This window comes from Ammodytes marinus (genome assembly GCF_949987685.1).
Source record: "Ammodytes marinus genome assembly, chromosome: 3".
NCBI lineage: Eukaryota > Metazoa > Chordata > Actinopteri > Uranoscopiformes > Ammodytidae > Ammodytes > Ammodytes marinus.
Genome location: NC_137232.1, coordinates 19276712 through 19294876, shown reverse-complemented (window position 1 = coordinate 19294876; position 18165 = coordinate 19276712). Strand labels below are relative to the sequence as shown.

Genomic DNA, 18165 nt, shown 5'->3' with positions numbered 1-18165 from the left:
AGCAGGAGCGATTGTAGAAAGCAGAGATTGCGCCACACATTGCGCAGCCAAAGAGTCTCATTGGACAGTGGAAAAGCTACTCGAAAACAACCGTGCACTGAGGTTATTCACAGGGCATTGATAACGACAATGATTTAGCCTCCCATTAGTACACGTTCAATGGCGAATTCCGTGACATTCCGTGTTAACGGTTGGTTACGTTGTAACCTAGGTTCTCTGAGTGGAGAGACTATCTCTCCACCCTACATATTCCATATGTACGGGGACTGACCCCCACGGGGGCAGTTGACGTGGATACTCTTTAAGACACACCACTTGTGGTGGCCACGCATGATTGGCCAGCCTGGCTATATAAGCCACGCGCATGCGTGGCCTCTTCGGTTAACCTTGATTGGAACGCGTTTCTGAGCGGCATCTTGGCTGGAGAGATAGTCTCTCCACTCAGAGAACCTAGGTTACAACGTAACCAACCGTTCTCTATCGTGTCAAGACTATCTCTCCACCCTACATATTCCATATGTACGGGGACTTCTGTAAGACACACCGCGAGGAAACCAAGCAGACGTAGCTGCTCCTGCGGGAGCCTAAATAAAAAAAGGCAGTTGAGTTCGAATGAAACGTCACCACCACCAGAGTGTTCACCCATGTGCCCAGTATAAAGGAACTATTTACAATTATACATTATGTACACACTTATCGCCAGGCGCCAGACGCTACCAAGGCTAAGCTGGCCCTGCAAGATGCCAAGGCCAGCCCTGAATGGGTAGATGGCCTAGCCCAAACGCGCACCGTCCTGCTGCATTGAGCCCAGCACTCGCTCCGAGAATGGGGTGCTGGCTGCCACATTCATGCAGTAGAACCGGATAAAAATGGACGGGATCGACCAAGAGGCCGCTGTACAAATCTCCGATAGAGGGGCACCTCGCCATAGGGCCCATGACGTAGCCATGCCCATGTGGAGTGCGCCCGCACCCCTACTAGGGTTGGCTTGCCTGCCCTCTCATATGCCTGCTGGATAGCATCCTTCCCAGTGGGAAAGCCTGGCCTTGGAGACTGGCTGTCCAAGACGGTTAGGCTTGTAACAGACAAAGAGCTGGTCCGTTGCCCTACGGCCACGTGTCCGATGCAGATACACTGTTAGGGCCCTGTCTGGGCACAGTAGTGACCGCCTACTCCACCCTGCTTCACCTCCCTGAGGAGGGTGGAAGGGGTGCAGCTCAATAGATCGACCGGTGTGGGACTCAGACCAGACTTTAGGGTGGAATGCAGGGTTCGGGCACAACACCCCCCCAGTACCACCTGGCAAGAGCGGCTGAAGCCCTCATGCGCTGAAAGAGCATGCCGCTCTCCCATTCTCAGACACAATTGCGAGCTCAAAAACGCTGTCTTGAGAGAAAACCATTGTAGCCTAGCTGTATCAAGGGGCTCGAATGGCTCATTCTGCAAGGCCAACAGCACCACCTCCAAATCCCATGGGGGGACAGCTGGCCTTCTGCGATGTGGAGTAACCCAACGAGCACCTCTAAGAAACTGAGCAATAAGGTAGCAACAGCCTTCTGCCAGCTCCCGAGGTCCAACACGGGCTGCCTTATGGCTGCCCCTATTCCCCTCAATGTCGAGGGAGATTTGCCCACCTCCAACATTTCCTGGAGGAACTGGAAAATGTTATGGGCCGTGCAGGCGAGGGGATCCACCTGTCTCGAATTGCACCATGATTGAAACACTCCCCAACGATAAGCGTATGCCGCCCTCGTTGATGGAGCCCGGGCTCCTTGTAGAGCGCTAACCACCGACTGGGGCACTCCCACGGGTGTCCCTGAAGGAGGGGTGCAATCGCTGAGAACCAGATCATCTGGGGCCAGCCTTCTTGGGGGCCACCAGGATGAGGCTCACCTCTTCCACCTGAACTCTCTGTAGAAGTGGATGAAGGAGGGTGAAGGGAGGGAAGGCATACAGGAGGCCCTGTGGCCACTGGTGTGCCATGGCATCCGTGCCTCTCTTCTTCTTTTTCCCCAATCGCTGAGAACCAGATCATCTGGGGCCAGCCTCTTTGGGGGCCACCAGGATGAGGCTCACCTCTTCCACCTGAACTCTCTGTAGAAGTGGATGAAGGAGGGTGAAGGGAGGGAAGGCATACAGGAGACCCAGTGGCCACTGGTGTGCCATGGCATCCGTGCCCAATGGAGGATCGTCCCTTTTCACTCTTGCGAGAAAAAAGAGGGGACCGTGCTCTTCCTTTACTTACCTGACCTGGCACGTACATCGCCCCGAGGGACTTGACCCGCGGATACGCCCACTCCCATATTATCTGAGCCAATCTGCAAAGGGGCGGGGAACCCAGGCCCCCCTGCCTGTTTATGTATGCTGCTGCCGCTGTACTGTCTGTCTTACCAGTACATGGCGGTTTCCCAGCTCTGGCAGGAAGTGCAAAAGAGCTAAATGGATAGCCTGCAATTCCGACTGATTGCTGTGCCGTGTCAACCAGGGTCCGTGCCATTGGCCACTGTGCCAAATAGGCTGGTTCCTCCCACCTGTGGAGAGCTATGCGCAGTATGCGTGACACCTGGCATGCAGATCTCTCTGTGGACAAAGTCCCAGGCCCAGGAGGCAACGCTGCACCGGGTGCATGTTCAGAAGGGCCAGGGGCACGATGTGCACCGTGGCTGCCATTAACCCCAAGAGTCGGAGGCAGAATCTCCAGGTCACTCTGGCCCCCAAACGAAGCTGGGACAAGCAAGCCCTGAGGGCGGCTTGTCTCGCCGACGTCAAAAAGAGTTCCTGATTTGGCATCCAAACACATGCCCAGGAATTCTGTCGATTGTGAAGGCTGCAGCCTGCTCTTCCTCTTGTTGAGGCGCAGGCCCAGGTGCTCCAGGTGCTGCAGAAGCCGGGTCACATTGGCTGGGCTGTTCCTCTGAGCGAGCACAGCCCAGCCAATCGTCCAGGTAATTCAGGATGCGAAGACCTTCCTGCCGCAAAGGACCCAAGACTGCCTCCATGCACCCTGAACGTGCGAGGGGCCAGTGATATCCCGGATGGGAGGACGCAGAACTCGAAGATTTGGCCGTTGAAGGCAAACCCGAGAAAACGTCTCCCTCTCATATCGGGATCTGGAAATAAGCATCATCCAGGTCGACTGTGGCGAACCCGTCGCCTTGGAGGATAGCCTGTCGAACCCTCGGCACAGTCCGCATCCTGCATTGTAGGGGCCTTAAACATTTGTTGAGCCCCTTAAGTCAAAAATCGGTCTGAGTCTCCCATCTCTCTTCGGGATGAGGAAGTACCGTGAGTAGAACCCAGGCTGCCGAATGTTTTGCTCCACCTCTCTGATGGCCTTCTTGGCGAGGAGAGTGCGGATCTCAGCGGCTAAAATCTCCCTGCGCTGTGGGTCTTCCACCACTGTAAATGTGGCTGACCTCATCAGCGGGGGTGGGTGCCGAAACTGCAACCGATAACCCTGAGTCATGGTGGCAGACCGGCCTGGTCCTCCCCTATTAGGCGTGACTGACTCAGCCAGAGGTGTCACCTCACCATCCCGAGAGAGGCCATAGCCCTGCCTGTTGCCACTGCTTGCTCCTTCATTAGCTTAGCTAGGAGCGAGGACACCTGCTGTATCTCAGCAGCTAGAGCGGAGCCTTCCTGCTCCAAACGTTTGGACAACTGGCGCTGACAAAAGGCTAACATAGCCCCTGTATTGACCAGCTGTCCCTGGGTTGCCATAGCTCCATGCACTCTGGTGAGTATGGCATCCTTCGTTTTAGTGTTTCTGCTTGGGCAGCCTGGCTTCCCCAGAACCGACCTGGTGGGGGACACTAAGGCCCCCAAGGTTTGATCCATGGGAGGTGGTGGTCCACAGCCTATCCTCTCCCGACCTTGCACACACGCTAGCCGTCTGCATAGACCCGACCAGCGATGGGCTTCAGCTGGTTTCCCAAATTGCTTCAGCACCAGTTCCTCTAGATCGGGAAGCAGCGGTACGAAAAAAGAGCGCGTCTGCCCCGTCTCTTCATCCTCAAAACGGGAGGCCGTCTGGCCCTGCTCCGCTGGCAATTCGACATCCAATGCCTGAGCAGCCCCGGTGATAGCTTGCTGATAGAAAGGAGTCGAGCGCTCCTGCTCCTCCTCTACCTCTTGCTGTGCCTCCACAACCATCTGGCCGAGGGGGAGGTCTTCCCCCTCCGAGTCCATCCCCAGGATGTCAATTTCCTCTTCATCCGACGCAGGGTACCCCTGCCCCAACCCCCCCCTGCTCTGCCAGTGCAGAGGTGGGGGGCTGGGTTGTGGATGGGACCATCATTGCTGCTGTAGAGGAGGGGCTTGAACCCTCCAGCAGCCACACCTGGGGTATGAATTAATGAGTGAGGCTCCTCCCCCATGTGATCATTCCAAACCACTACCCTTGGCTGCTTCGCCCACTGCGGCTGCCCATTGAGTGTGGCCGGATTTTTGAGAGAAAAATGCTAACGCCGTAGCCTCCCTCACCCTAGCTGGCAGGAAAAACAATTCATGCCGGAGGCGGGGTCTTGGCTGGCCATGCACGCATGGCCCCGCCCTAGACAATGCACTCACACATTGATCGTGACCGTCCTCCATTGGCATTTTTACCCCGCAGCCCGAGCAGGCGTGGCCTCTTGGGCTAGACATTTCCTCTGGACCCAACATTTTGAATGCTTTGTGAACTTTGGGAGATGTAGCTTATGCACGTGGCACTAATCACCCCGCTGACACCGAACCCCCGCTGTCTGCGGGGACGTGCCCTCTGAAACAATTTACTTTTTGTTTCCTGGAATTTACCCGCGGCTTAAAGTACGCCCGTTCGCTTCCTCCGACAAGGTCGGGCTTCACGAGGGACTATGTCTGTGGCGTTAAACGGCACCCGTTAATACACACAGCCACACTCTGGCCACTCTTTCCTCTCGCTGGTTCAGCGATCAGCTGTGAAGCACTCCGCCGCTTCCTCCGACTGGGTCGGATTTCACGGGAGACAATGGCTACAGATCGGCAAGCCGATCAAGCCACGCTTCCAACAGCCTGCTCTTCTTAATTTACCTGCGGCTCAAAGTACGCCCGTTCGCTTCCTCCGATAGGTCGGGTTTCACGAGGGACTACAGCTGTGGCGTTAAACGGCGTCCGTTAATACACACAGCCACACTATGGCCACTCTTTTCTCACGGTGGTTCAGCGATCAGCTGTGAAGCACTCCGCCGCTTCCTCCGACTGGGTCGGATTTCACGGTAGACAATGGCTACAGATCGGCAAGCCGATCAAGCCACGCTTTCAACAGCCTGTGCAGTAAAGACAATACAGCGATCCAGAGAGGGGCCCGTAGACCTGCTCTCCTACTCACTAGGTAAGCGGACAACGCTGATGTCACCACACTTGCTAAACCCACACAACTCAATCTTTTCCTTCTTTGCTTTGCTTTGCTTTGCTTTGCTTCTTTTCTCACACACGTCTACTGCTTGTCCGTGGAAATCAAGGAATCGAAGAGGCCACGCATGCGCGTGGCTTATATAGCCAGGCTGGCCAATGATGCGTGGCCACCACAAGTGGTGTGTCTTAAAGAGTATCCACGTCAACTGCCCCCGTGGGGGTCAGTCCCCGTACATATGGAATATGTAGGGTGGAGAGATAGTCTTGACACGATAGAGAACAGCAGATTCCGTTTTTATTCCGTGATTCCGTCCACGTTTTCGTTATCGCAGAAATCACAGGGTCCTACTAGTCTGCGCAGACGCGACTTGGCGGCAAACTAAAGCCGTGAAAAAGAGCATCAATATAGCGTGCATTGAACGAATATTTTTTTTTAGGTTAGCATTTATATATGTGGGGAGAAAAAGTGCCTTGTGTGAAGTTTGGTACAGGTCAGGATCAAACAGTTTTTATAGATTATAGATGTCACCCTTTAAACAATAGCAACACCCACAATAATATTCTATAACCTACCTCATTTTTAACATGCAGTATAATTGAGGTAATTATTCAATTAAGTGTATTACATGGATGCATCTTTTAGACTGAAATGCAAAATGAGAAGCAGAAACTTATAATGTGAGTGTACATTTATCTAAGTTGTCTTGTCAGCTGGCTTTCCACATAGGATTTACACTGTGGGGATAGTAACTGGATATTCATAATTAAATTAGCTAATGTCTACACTGCTAATAATTCAACAGCAATTAGTTATGAGTGAAATATATTCATGTGTTTGAAAAAGTGTTGCCTTGAAATCCACAGTAATGAGCTTCCTTTAATATTCATGCACAATAATGTATAATGGTTATTTTAGCACAACATTTAGATGCAAAGGTACAAAGACACTAAGTAAATGTGGTGCAGCAAATTAAACTAATAAACCTGATACTTTTAGTTAATGCAAGTGACATAGGCCATTATTTACCACGACTTAAAGCCAATTATTGTGAATACCAAGTTCAACACTGCTTTGTTGTTCTTTGGCCATGATGTTGAAACCTCATTCAATGATGTCACTTTTTTTTTAAACTTTGTTTAAAGGACAAAACACAAAACTAGTGCACCAAGTGCTACCTTTAGGTCAAACAACGTGGTAGCTCTTTACCTCCAGTTTTGAAGTGGTCCATCCAGCAAAGAAAAGGAGTGCAGCATTTTAGTTGACATGATTTGATTTTTGACATTGGCGATTTATGTCTATATGGATATTAAACATAGTTTAAAAAAAGGCTCCCACAGGTAAGCTTTACTTTAAGGTTGTTGCTCATTAAACGACCAGGTTTAACTTAGAAAGTACATTTGGTTGCTGATGATGATAGTATGTGAAAGATACAATATGTTTGGTTATTTCCTTTAACACTTTTGCATAAGAAACCTTATTACTACATATTAAAAATATCTCAATACTATTTGCTGAACTTTATGGTAGAAGAACACAAGAACAGGAATCCAAATATATACATTTAACTGCTGAGCAAAATCTTGGTACATCAAATAAAACAAGTAGATGAAGGAGATCTAGAACCCCTAAAAGCAAGCAAAGTAGAGATTATAAATATCGCATTAGAGGGTTTCAGATCATCTCAGATGTCTCTTTCTGAACAGACTGGTCCCTGGACATGCTGTGGGCATTAGCAGTAGGTTGTGATGTGAAAGTGTAGGGAAATAAATTAAGTGTATATGGACCACAGAAACCTTACTGCAATATTGTTTTACTTTTTAGCTCAACTGAAACATGTTAAATGGGTTATTCTATTATAGGATGATGGTGTGGTGTCCTCATGAAAAGCTGTGTCTCCACAGTTGGGGATTTATCTTTATCACACCAAAGGTTAACATCACCTTGTTAATTTCCTGGGGCCAGATAGTTAAATTTGCTACAACAATGACATGAGTCTTACAAAATGTATTGTGTGTAATGAAAATATTAAATGAGAGTGACATGAGATCCACGGCTGGAGGCTCTGATGCCTCTGACTCACAGTTGAAGACCTGGGGCCTCATCTATAACGGTGTGCGTAGAAACCATCCTAAAACATTGCGTATGAGTATGGTGAGTGGTAAACTACCATAGTAGCCACAGCTGCCCTGGGGCAGATTGACGGAAGCGTGGCTGCCATTCAGCGCCTACGGCCCCTCCGACCACCACCTCAAACATACAGCAGTCATACACATTCACATTGGCCAACCCGCTTAACCACCTGAGCCATGGTTGCCCCGTACTACAGTGGTCTATATTCGCAACTATAGGTAGGCTCATACATATAATTGATTAAATATATTGGGTGGCAAGCATTTCACAGTAATATGTGTGTGTTTTTCTGATGACTGAGCTTCATTTCATGGTGTTGCCATTGAGGGTCGCTGATTCCCCGAGTCAGGAAAACCTTGCGTGAGCTCTACGCATGGTCGAAAGTTGCCGTGGGAATACGCACACTTCTCCGCAAATAATTTCTTTATAAATACCAACGTTTTGCCACCGCACATTTTACCGCCATTTCGGCCCCTTGGCTCTGAATCCCCTTAAGCTGTTTTGGTTTCTCAATTTACCCTGGTTAATTCAATTATACTAAAAACTTCTGCAAACTTTTTATTTAATATATAGCCAGTAAATAAGTAATAAGTTATCATGATGTGAAACAGTCTATCCATAACCACAATGAGAACAAATTTGTTTTTGGGCAACAAGTACAATGATGTGAAGAACAAATGCACAATTTCACTACAATAATGTCATCATGTAACACCAAACAAGTATTGGTGTTACATGATGACATTATTGTTCAGGTAATATTTAAGGTCTCACACAGAATTATCTCATTGCTAACTTCCAAGTGCCTGCAAGACATTTAGTGAGGTGGAAATTATTCTCACAGTCACCAAGTGACACATTCAATAATTAAATGCAAGCCAGGACCAAAAAATTAAAAAATCCTAAATTAGCAGTCTAGTTCTGTACTGTTGTCAGGTGCTTTATTTGAGCACAGTTATGAATTAAAATACTATGAATATTCACATCTAGAGAACACAAATCGCTTCAAATACTGATTCAGAGGGATTGGCCGCAGCCATGATAAGTTATTTCCCACTGACAGCAAACTGATCAAAGTAAAAGGAACATGATTTTTCAGTTAAAAGCAACACAAAATGGTTCTGGTGGCTCTGCACTTAGATGGGGTATAGATAGATTATACGGAGGATTAATCATCGCTTATAGAAATCCTGATGGTAAGATAACAATGTTAACTATATGAGGTTCAACATACTGTGTTGGGAACTCTAATTCTGACTAGGGGTCGGCCGATACCGATACAGATTATCGGTAGTCAAGGGGGCCCATGACCGATATTTGGAGCCGATATTAATTTGCAGAAAAAGGGAAAATATTGGAGTCAATTTTGAATAATACAAACTCCAACACTTAACTTAATTTAAATGCCTTTAAGAATATGTTTAATAAACACAACAGTTTATCAGATTTGCAACATAACACAATTTAAACAAATAAATGGCTCCCTAAAATGTTCCTGAACTCGTTGTGATTTACTAACCGGTTACACGTGTACCCGTGCACACCCCTAACTGGGATATTTATTACAATTTCGGGAGAGTCTGCTGCCTTAACTTACCTCGAAACCAAACCAGACAATGAGAAACAGTTACTGTTTCTCTTCTCTGCCGTGTGTGTGTGTGTGAGCACTGTGCATGCTGATTGGCTGTTTAATCTCTGATTTTATTCTCAATTACTCTGCCAAACTCTACCTGTACAACCACCCACAGAAGTAAACCACAGTACTTTTCCCTCCCAATAAACACCCACACAAACACACACACACACACACACACACTCGCATCCACTATTTCAATATGCCATGAGCTACTACTAGTCTATTTCTGTATTTTTTTTTCCTATTTCTTTATTGTATATATATAATAATATATTTTTTTTTTTATTTTTTTTTATTACTTGTTCTTTTTGTTGTTGTTTTTGTCTTGTCTCTGACAGCTTGTCTTGTCCCAAATGTGTTCATGTAGTCTTGTCCCACACACACAATGGTGTTTTTGTCATGTCTCGCACTGTTTTTGTCATACATCACCGCATCACAAAATGTTTTTAAAAAAATGGCCGATGCCGATATGCGTCAAAATGCTGAATATCGGCGCCGATAATCGGCCCGGCCCGATAATCGGTCGATCTCTAATTCTGACAGAGGACTGAAAGAAAGGGCTTCTAGATATGTTCCTCCACGCAATGACCTCACAGAATCAATATGCTAACTGAGATAAGCATTGACCTTGCCCTGTAGGAGATGGCTGGACCAAATCCATGCCAGGAAAGAGCACAACACAGTGGAAAACCAGTTATGCCCATTTTTTCAATATTCTTCTACACTGTTGATGTCTATATGTGTGCTATAAGTTGGGGATTGGCAGCGTGTAATTTTTTGAGTTTTTTCAGGTTTTGTCTTTCGTGTGAGAGGCCCCTCAGATTGCTGTGATTTCATCTCTTCTCTGAACAAAACAGTACAATGGAAATGCTGAGACAAGGATGAATTACCTAATCTCATTTCACTTTAAAAAGGTTAGCCTCTTTTCCATCTCTTGGGCCCCTGGCCAGCGCTGGACCACCAGGTGTCCCATCTCACCTTTCAAAGACAATGTGCCCTATTTTACAACACATTTAGAAATGTCACATACATTAACAATCCAAAATCCAACCTAACCCATCTCCTACAGGAGGGAAAAGAGATTATAGCACAAATTAAATTATATTGTAGGTTTTACATACTAAACACCAACTTAATCCAGAATGGTTTAATTCATCTATAATAACCATTTTAGCCGTCTTTACACAAGATAAGCTATATTAAATCCAGCTTGGATGACTTTGTAATTGGCACAACCAAAAGATTTACTAAGTGTTTTGGCAGAAAGCCAGTTTAAACCTATTTTTTTGCTGAACAATTCAAATTGGCATTATGCCACATGTGAACACCACCCATGATTAACAGTGTCCTTCCGTTGGGCGCATGTGTGAACATAATAATTTACACCTGAAAATAACTTTCTGGTGACACCTTTCAGACCAAAAATGTGTGCCATGTCTAATTCTGCATGTTTGTAAGAAAGGAAGTATCAAATATAATTTTTTAATATGCCTTACTTAAAGCGGCTGGAATATAATGTCATGCTAAAGGATAGAGGAATAATGTATGGTGTATTTGTGTGAGGGTGTCAGATGTGTGTAAATTCCAGTCCTAGCCATGACAGGCATAGACAGAAGTGACATATCCATTGCATCTGTCTGTCTGAGGTAGAGAAGTGACCTTTGAAATTTGTTCCGTTCCTGCACACAGATTAGAACGGGCAGCACAAATTCCTCCTTTTATCAATCAAGTGTCCTCAATGTTTGTGAGAGCTCACTCACCTGAATAACTGAGGATTAATATTACAATAAAATGTTAAAAAAGGGAATGTTTAAGCAAAGACTACCCATTTTTATGAGTTTAAAATAATACATTTTGGAGAGGAATGTGTGGGAGAGATACAGACCTAATGTGCATGCCAGAAAGAGTAAAGCCAATCGAAGTGAAACAGTCAAATCACTGCATGAGACTCCAGTAAGGATATGCTAACTCAAATAAATTTAAGGGAGCATCTGCACTGCCCTAAAAAGAGTTCCTTCCTTCTATAGCTGCAACTGTCTTTTCACATTTCATTTATTATTATAATTTTTTTTACGATTCGTAGTGGGGTTGAATATAGTGCATATTGAAAGGGAATCCCAAGGCTGACATTTTGAGTGTTAACTTGGCTTAGGGTTTCACCGCCAATTAAGAAAAAATCAGCCAAAGCGGGAATTTGATGCATTTAATCAGCTGACTTGAAGGGCTAGTTGTTTTGAGTAGAAGCAGCGAGGCCAAGAGGTAATTTGACTAGACACACACAGGGCATGCTAATGACTCACTGCGCTTCATTACCCGAGTCTGTGACTACACTGTTGAAAGGAGTATTACTGAACAGATCGTTCTATCATCCTACCTTTTTATATTACTGAAGCTCCCCGCTGCATCAAGTTTGGTGCATAATATTGTATGCATAACAGAATCCAACTGAGAATGCTATCGCAATGCCGTTACCAATGCCTTCCCACTTAATTTACCAAGCCCTGACTCGACAGTGATACTCTGCAATGAGAGTCCCCGCTGCTGAAGAGATGGGATAACAGGATGATTCATGGTCTTTCAAAAAGAGGTCACGGCTTCCTGTGCTTTTTACGACAGGAATTTGGGATTCCCTTGGTGCACGCAGTGAGGGGCAGCAAACCAAGCATCCCAGTTGCATACCAAATTGGCTGGTGTTCGAATAAGGAGCAAACAACTCACAACTTACTATCCCAAACTCCAAATGCAAAGTCTTTTTGATAAACAGAAGTGGAATAAGTCTTATTTCAGAATGTGCAGCAATCTAAACCTGTAGTATTGTAGATAGAACACTATAAATAAGACAATGGCAACTACATTTGAATGTGCAAAAGGAGAACATTCTGGACCACTTCTGGGGAATCGCATAAAGCAAGACATAGGTTTTGGAGGAAGATTGCCGAAATAGAATGTGGAAATTCACTTCTAATAAAACAAGGGGGATGTGAAGGTTAAATGTGAGCTCTTGCCTCCATCCTCCCTATTTCTAATTACTGGGGAAGAAGGTGAGAGCCGCGCTCCTGATTGCAGCTGCTTGGTGACTGCAGCAAACCAAATCTTCTCTGCTGTCTATAATAATAAAAGTGACCAGACCTTCTGGCACACAGTCAGTATTTCTGTAGGGAGAATTGGGCTCGGCCAAGTTTAACCTGCCTTTCCTAATGAATTAAACACTTTCCTGATTTTTAGTTCAAAACCAAAGATAGCCATCAGGGTGTATTGTCGTGTTGACAAAGTGCGAATGTGCAGGGGTTGCACCCATGCAAATCATGACACTTGTAATAAACAGACAAGAACATTAATTAAAGCTCTGCTTTAATGAGACTGTCATTGCCTCCTGGTTAACAGCCTACGCAATGATGAACTGCCTAGTCGTTACAAACCATTATCCCATGAAACTGTTAACCGATGGTTCCTGTTTGTCACAACAGAACTAGGTGTTAGTTTGTTGTTTAATTTTGATTAATTCAAATTCACTGCAATGATTTTTATTTATTTTTATGCTTTATTAGACAGAATTGGAGAGAGAGTTCAAATGGGGCAAAGAGGGAAGGACATGCAGAGAACCGACCATGGGTCAGATTCGGACCGGGTCTGCTGCGACGACGACTGAGCCTCTAACCACTAAATTGTAAATTTCACCACACAATGCATGTGAATAGCATCACAGCAAAGTGACTCAACAGAAGCTCAATTTATTCTGCTCCTGAATGTAGTATAATTGTTATTAAAAAGGTGTGGATTTCAAAGGTAGAATTCATATCAAAAGCTTGTCGATACAGAAATGAAACAGTTGTGTTAAATTGTAATATTATCAGATACATAGAGTGATGAATTCATGTGTCACAAATTAAGCGTCTCAGTGGATGCAATCAGTTTGTGACTGATTGCATCTACTGATTGACAGTTTTGGAAGAGTATGGCCACAGGCAATACAATTTTGTGGAAAAAGACATAATACAATGCATAGAATAAACTTGACAGTCCAAGGCAGTGGTAAAGTTGGAACTTCCGGGATCAATATCTCATGAGCAAAACATTAAAGGTCACATATTATGCTAAATGCACTTTTTAAATGTGTTCCAACATATCCATGGGTCCACGGTGTGCCTAGAGACAGCCAAAATATCAAAAAAATAACAATCTCTCCTTTTCTCACTCTCCCCCGTTCTGAAACCCCCACCCCTCCCCCCTAATATACTCCAGTCAGAATTCTCGCCGACTATTACGTAATAGTCAGCAAAGCAACATCCCCATATTTTCTTTATATGTCCATGCTTCCCCCCCACATTAGCAGTAATCTATGATAACCTCACCCCCTATTTCTTATTGGTCCACGGCCCCGAGATCCCCTGGAAAATTTTCCGAGCGACAGCCATGTTGCTTTCCCCCAGGGGTTGACACTAAGGTTTCAAATGCACTTGCCCATAGGGCAAGTACAGGTAATGTTTTACTTGCCCGAATGTTGTGTTCACTTGCCCAAAAAAAAACAAAAAAACTGTCAAACAAAGATATATACAGTATAGGCTAATTAAATTATACATTTTAGCGAACCGTATCTCTTAAATGCAAACACTGCTTACTAGTCTCATCCTGACCACATAAAACGAACAACAATTCATATTCACCTTATTTTGGAACGTAACCATGGAAGACGCCATTGTTGTTGATCCTGTCATCGAACTTCCGGTTAGCTTGATCTTAGTATAGCATACCTGCGGAGCCCCGTTGTTTGTTCCGTCCACTTTATATATAAATAAACCAACTGAATAGCATCCCTACCCGGAGAAGTGACTTGGCTATGAAGCTACGTTGAAGAAACCACTCCGGGTGCTATCCAGGTATGTCAAACTATCAACAGCCTCCTCTGTTTACTGGTTTGATTAAAAAGTTTGTGAACAATTTGTAGCCTACTAACAACAAAAACTATGGCGGAACGAAAATTATGTATCATGTAACGTGTGTTACCTAATTAATTCTGCATTCAATTCTATGTAAACATACATATTTTACTTATTTAACAGTTAAACCAGATAATAATATAGGCTACCTACTAATGTAGATTGGGCCGAATAGGCCTATGATGACCACAATCAGGCTGAGTAGCCTACAGATCAGATATTTGCAATCATTGTGGATTATGGAAATAGTAAATGCACATGTTATCTAAGAGTTGTTTACAGTGGGGAAATTATTATTTTGTTTGTAGGCTGCATTAATGAAATACAATTTTCTATTTTACTAGGTGACAATGCAACACCCAGCACCGAGCTGTGGATGTGGATGTGCCAAACTCACTGAGATGCTGTGACCCAGTGGGAGGAGGACTGGACCCTTTGTGACCATAGTTACAGTTCATGTCTCCCCCAAGAAATGTACAGTTAAATGTCAATTGGTTTACTTATTACAAGACATATGCAAAATGTACAGTAACATTTTAAATTTGTACTTATTACAAAAGACATGCAAAATGTACAGTAAAGTGCCACAAAGTTTATTAAAAACACATACTTATTTCAACAGCATTCAACAAATAAATATTTTGTTTTAATTCCTCAAATGTATTACATTAATTAAGCAATTTTGGAAGCAGCTTTTGTGAAAACAAACAATTGTTAACATACTACCGGAAACTTTTTCTTCTTTGAAATACATTTTAACTACATTAACAGAATGTTTAACATTAGGGCGAGATGGGAGAAATGAACAGCTGGTTTAGATCTAGTTTTTACAAAGCTGCTTGTATTTCATATAGTGACAACCTGCCTGCCTGAATTTCATTTGCAATACGAGGCAGCATATATTTAAAATAGAAAGCCTTTAGACTTGGCACAATTTCTGTACAGAAATTTGCATCATTAGCTACACCCAGCAATATTGCTGCTGGGATGGGGTTACACCAACTGGAAATTGAAAATATGTCTTGTTGGTAAACTCTCCTCCCGTCATGTTAAGACGCCACTGCTCTGCTTCTTTCAGTTTAATTGTTTTTCTAAGTATTGATAACACTCTCCTTATACTTTGTGAAAACCAGCTGAGGCCAGACACTCTGTTCCTCACGTAAGGCAACCGATTACAGTACCCGCTGAACTGTAATTGGTGTCCTTACGTGAGGGACAGAGCGTCTGGCCAATTGCAATTTTAAAAAAAATCTAAAATCCACACAGCAACTTCTTTACACATTTTAATGTACAACATTTTGCACAATCACCTGAAAGAAGAGTGACTGTCGTAACAACAAACACGGACCAGTGGGTTTTCCCAGGAAATGTGTTCCTGCCCTTATTGGCAGTGAGTAAAGGGAGAACTGCCTCATGGGAGGATCTCGCTGTCTCTCAATCCACAGCTGAGTTCAAAGCTTTTCTTAGACTGAGAGTAAGTTTTACTTTGTTAGCCTCAGAAATGTAGTGGTCTCAAAAGTAAAATTTATATCTTAGAAAAATAGTGAAGTGAAAGTCATAAGTTTCCAAAAAAGCAGATACTCAAGTATAGTACAGACATTCAAAAAGTTGGAACTCAATAATTTAACTTATTTACTGTCCACCACATCATGTAATAGTCATGCGGCCCATGTGATTGTGATTTTAATGCCCCCCATGTTCACATCTGAGATCTTATTACTGAAGTGGTCTTCCTGAGACATCAGAGGATTTCTCCAAGGCTGGACACTTGGAACAGTACTCAGTGTTCATCACTCCATCAGGGCTTCCCGACAGCCATGGCTCCTCTGCTGACCACTGTGCAAAAAGAAGAAAGAAAAAATATATTTTTGTCAAGCAGCAATCGAGTGGTTGAATCAATATACATGTAGGCCTACAGCAGTTCTAAATATTTCTGATTAATGATGGCAGACATCTGAATATTATAATAAACAACTTACTTTGAATCAAAGTGTTATTATTAGACTTGTACTTTCTGTGACATAGAAATAGACTGAATATCACAGATTATCCTGAATAAGTCTCAGAACTGATATTAAAATGTGTTGATTATGTAAGATTTAGCCAATCTTATTTCATTCCAAATAATTTTGTGGAAAAGAGTTGCATTAAACTGTGTAAATGTAAAACACGACTCCATGCACAGAGATGGCAGTACATCTCATTTAATAGTTGCTTGCACAGTGTTCCACTTAAACGGAGCGAGCAACTACTAAACATGGTGTATTGCCAATGCCATAATGTCTTTGTGTATGGAGTCATTTCAAATGGGATATATTTTGTTTTTATGTAGAGAAGATGTACACACTTACCTCAAATCCATTTATGTACTTTCTTCCTCTGCCAGATTCTGCCGATTCTCATTCTCGTTGTGCTGTGATACACGAAAAAGCATGTTAGCAAGTTAAATTTGATTAGGTTTAAATAGAAATGGTATTGATTGTATAAGTAATCGCAAAGTTTTAGTGTTGTCAGAGGCTATTTTAACTAAAGTAGCTGCAAACATTTATTATGCTACTTCACATGAGTCGATATTTTTCATGTTATTTCTATTTTCTGGTTAGACAAAACATAGAAAACTGATCATTTGAACTTAATTTAATCACATAATTGTATATTGGGAAAGATTATCAGATGATATAATTTGAGATTACACTTTAGAATAGAGAAATATGCCCTTGTATGATTGCCAATCATTGTAGGTTTAAAACAAAAAAACATCATATTGTCTTACCTTCCTCAATTGAAGCTGCTTTACTTGGAGTAGCCTAGTACAGCCCGCTTTACCCCTCTGAAGGTACTGACTCAGTGCTCTTGACATTTTTCACCATGGCTCCATCTTCTCCAAGGGACAGCTAAATATGACCATAGTAATCTAGCCACTTTCTCATGTCATCCTCGTTGCGGGCGTCTGACTGCCGCATCGTAATAAGAGGATGCGACCACGGTGTGTGTAGATGTTAGCGATGTAAGCTAGTTTATCGAAAACAAACTACTAAATTACAAATGGCTTAGTACTTAACTTACTAAACGTACTACTTTTACGTTTAGAACCTTTCTGTAAACAAATATTTCTTCCCTACGATTCAATTGTGCTTCATTGTTTGCCGCTGTTTACATTCTTTCGCGGCTCTGCAGCGCTGAACCGGAAGTCGCATGATAAACTCGCTAGAATCGGAAGTGGAAAACGGGGCGTTCCAAAATAAGGTGAATAAGCCTATATATCATGACATCACACAACACCAAGCGCTTGGTCCTGCTGCAGCATCATGAAAGGGCCTCTTTTTGCCAGGCACCTGGCCCAGGGGCTCAGAAAACTCAGTCTAGCTCAGAGTCAAGCTGAATGTTAGCTTCCTCAGAAAAATTTTACTTATTTAAAACGGTCACATTGTGCTAAAAAGTGATCGTGTGCCATAAAATGATTAAAGTCCACCATGTTAAAGCTATTGCCCAGTTACACTGTAAGTAGGGAGGGGGATCATTCATTTCTATTCATATTGATACCATTATAAAGACTCCACAATCCAAATCTTTATCGATACTTTTCTATTATTTTGTTTAAAGAGAACTGGTATTATTGCTTTAGTTGCTTATAAGATGAGCAGAGCTCAGGATAGGACATTAAGCAGGTCATAATTCCATATTTAGGCCTACTATTTAGTTTATATTGCTGGGAAAACAGGTTTTTTACCCAAACTGTAGGCTATTATTCAAGCTTCCTGCGAAAAACTCAAATTTCTTATTTTCTTGATGTTACATTTGAACACATAATGATGTCATTTTATTGACCTTTGCCTAATAATCATTTTACTGAGCCGACCTGAACACATCACATTTGAACCATTAGCGATTTTTTTTAGCTAACTAGGTCTTATCCTGCAGATTTTAATATGGATTTAAAAACTATCCGATTTTTTAACTGCGGGACTTGCTACACAGAGTCTCTCGTTTGTTGATCACCGCTGCTTTGAATGAATGATGGGACGGTGCCGAGCCCGTCTGCAGCGGCAGCGGCTCAGCAGACAAGAGTTTTTGTTTTTTTCGGGAGA

The 18165-nt window shown here is 43.5% G+C and overlaps 1 long non-coding RNA gene across 1 annotated transcript; it reads right to left on the bottom strand.

Moving 5' to 3' along the window:
• Positions 1–15356: 15356 nt before the first annotated feature.
• LOC307248315 lies at positions 15357–17260 on the bottom strand. Its single transcript, XR_013844789.1, has 3 exons — positions 16851–17260; positions 16429–16490; positions 15357–15913 (listed from the first exon to the last, which is right to left on the bottom strand). It is a non-coding gene; the product is annotated as an uncharacterized lncRNA (long non-coding RNA).
• Positions 17261–18165: the final 905 nt, after the last annotated feature.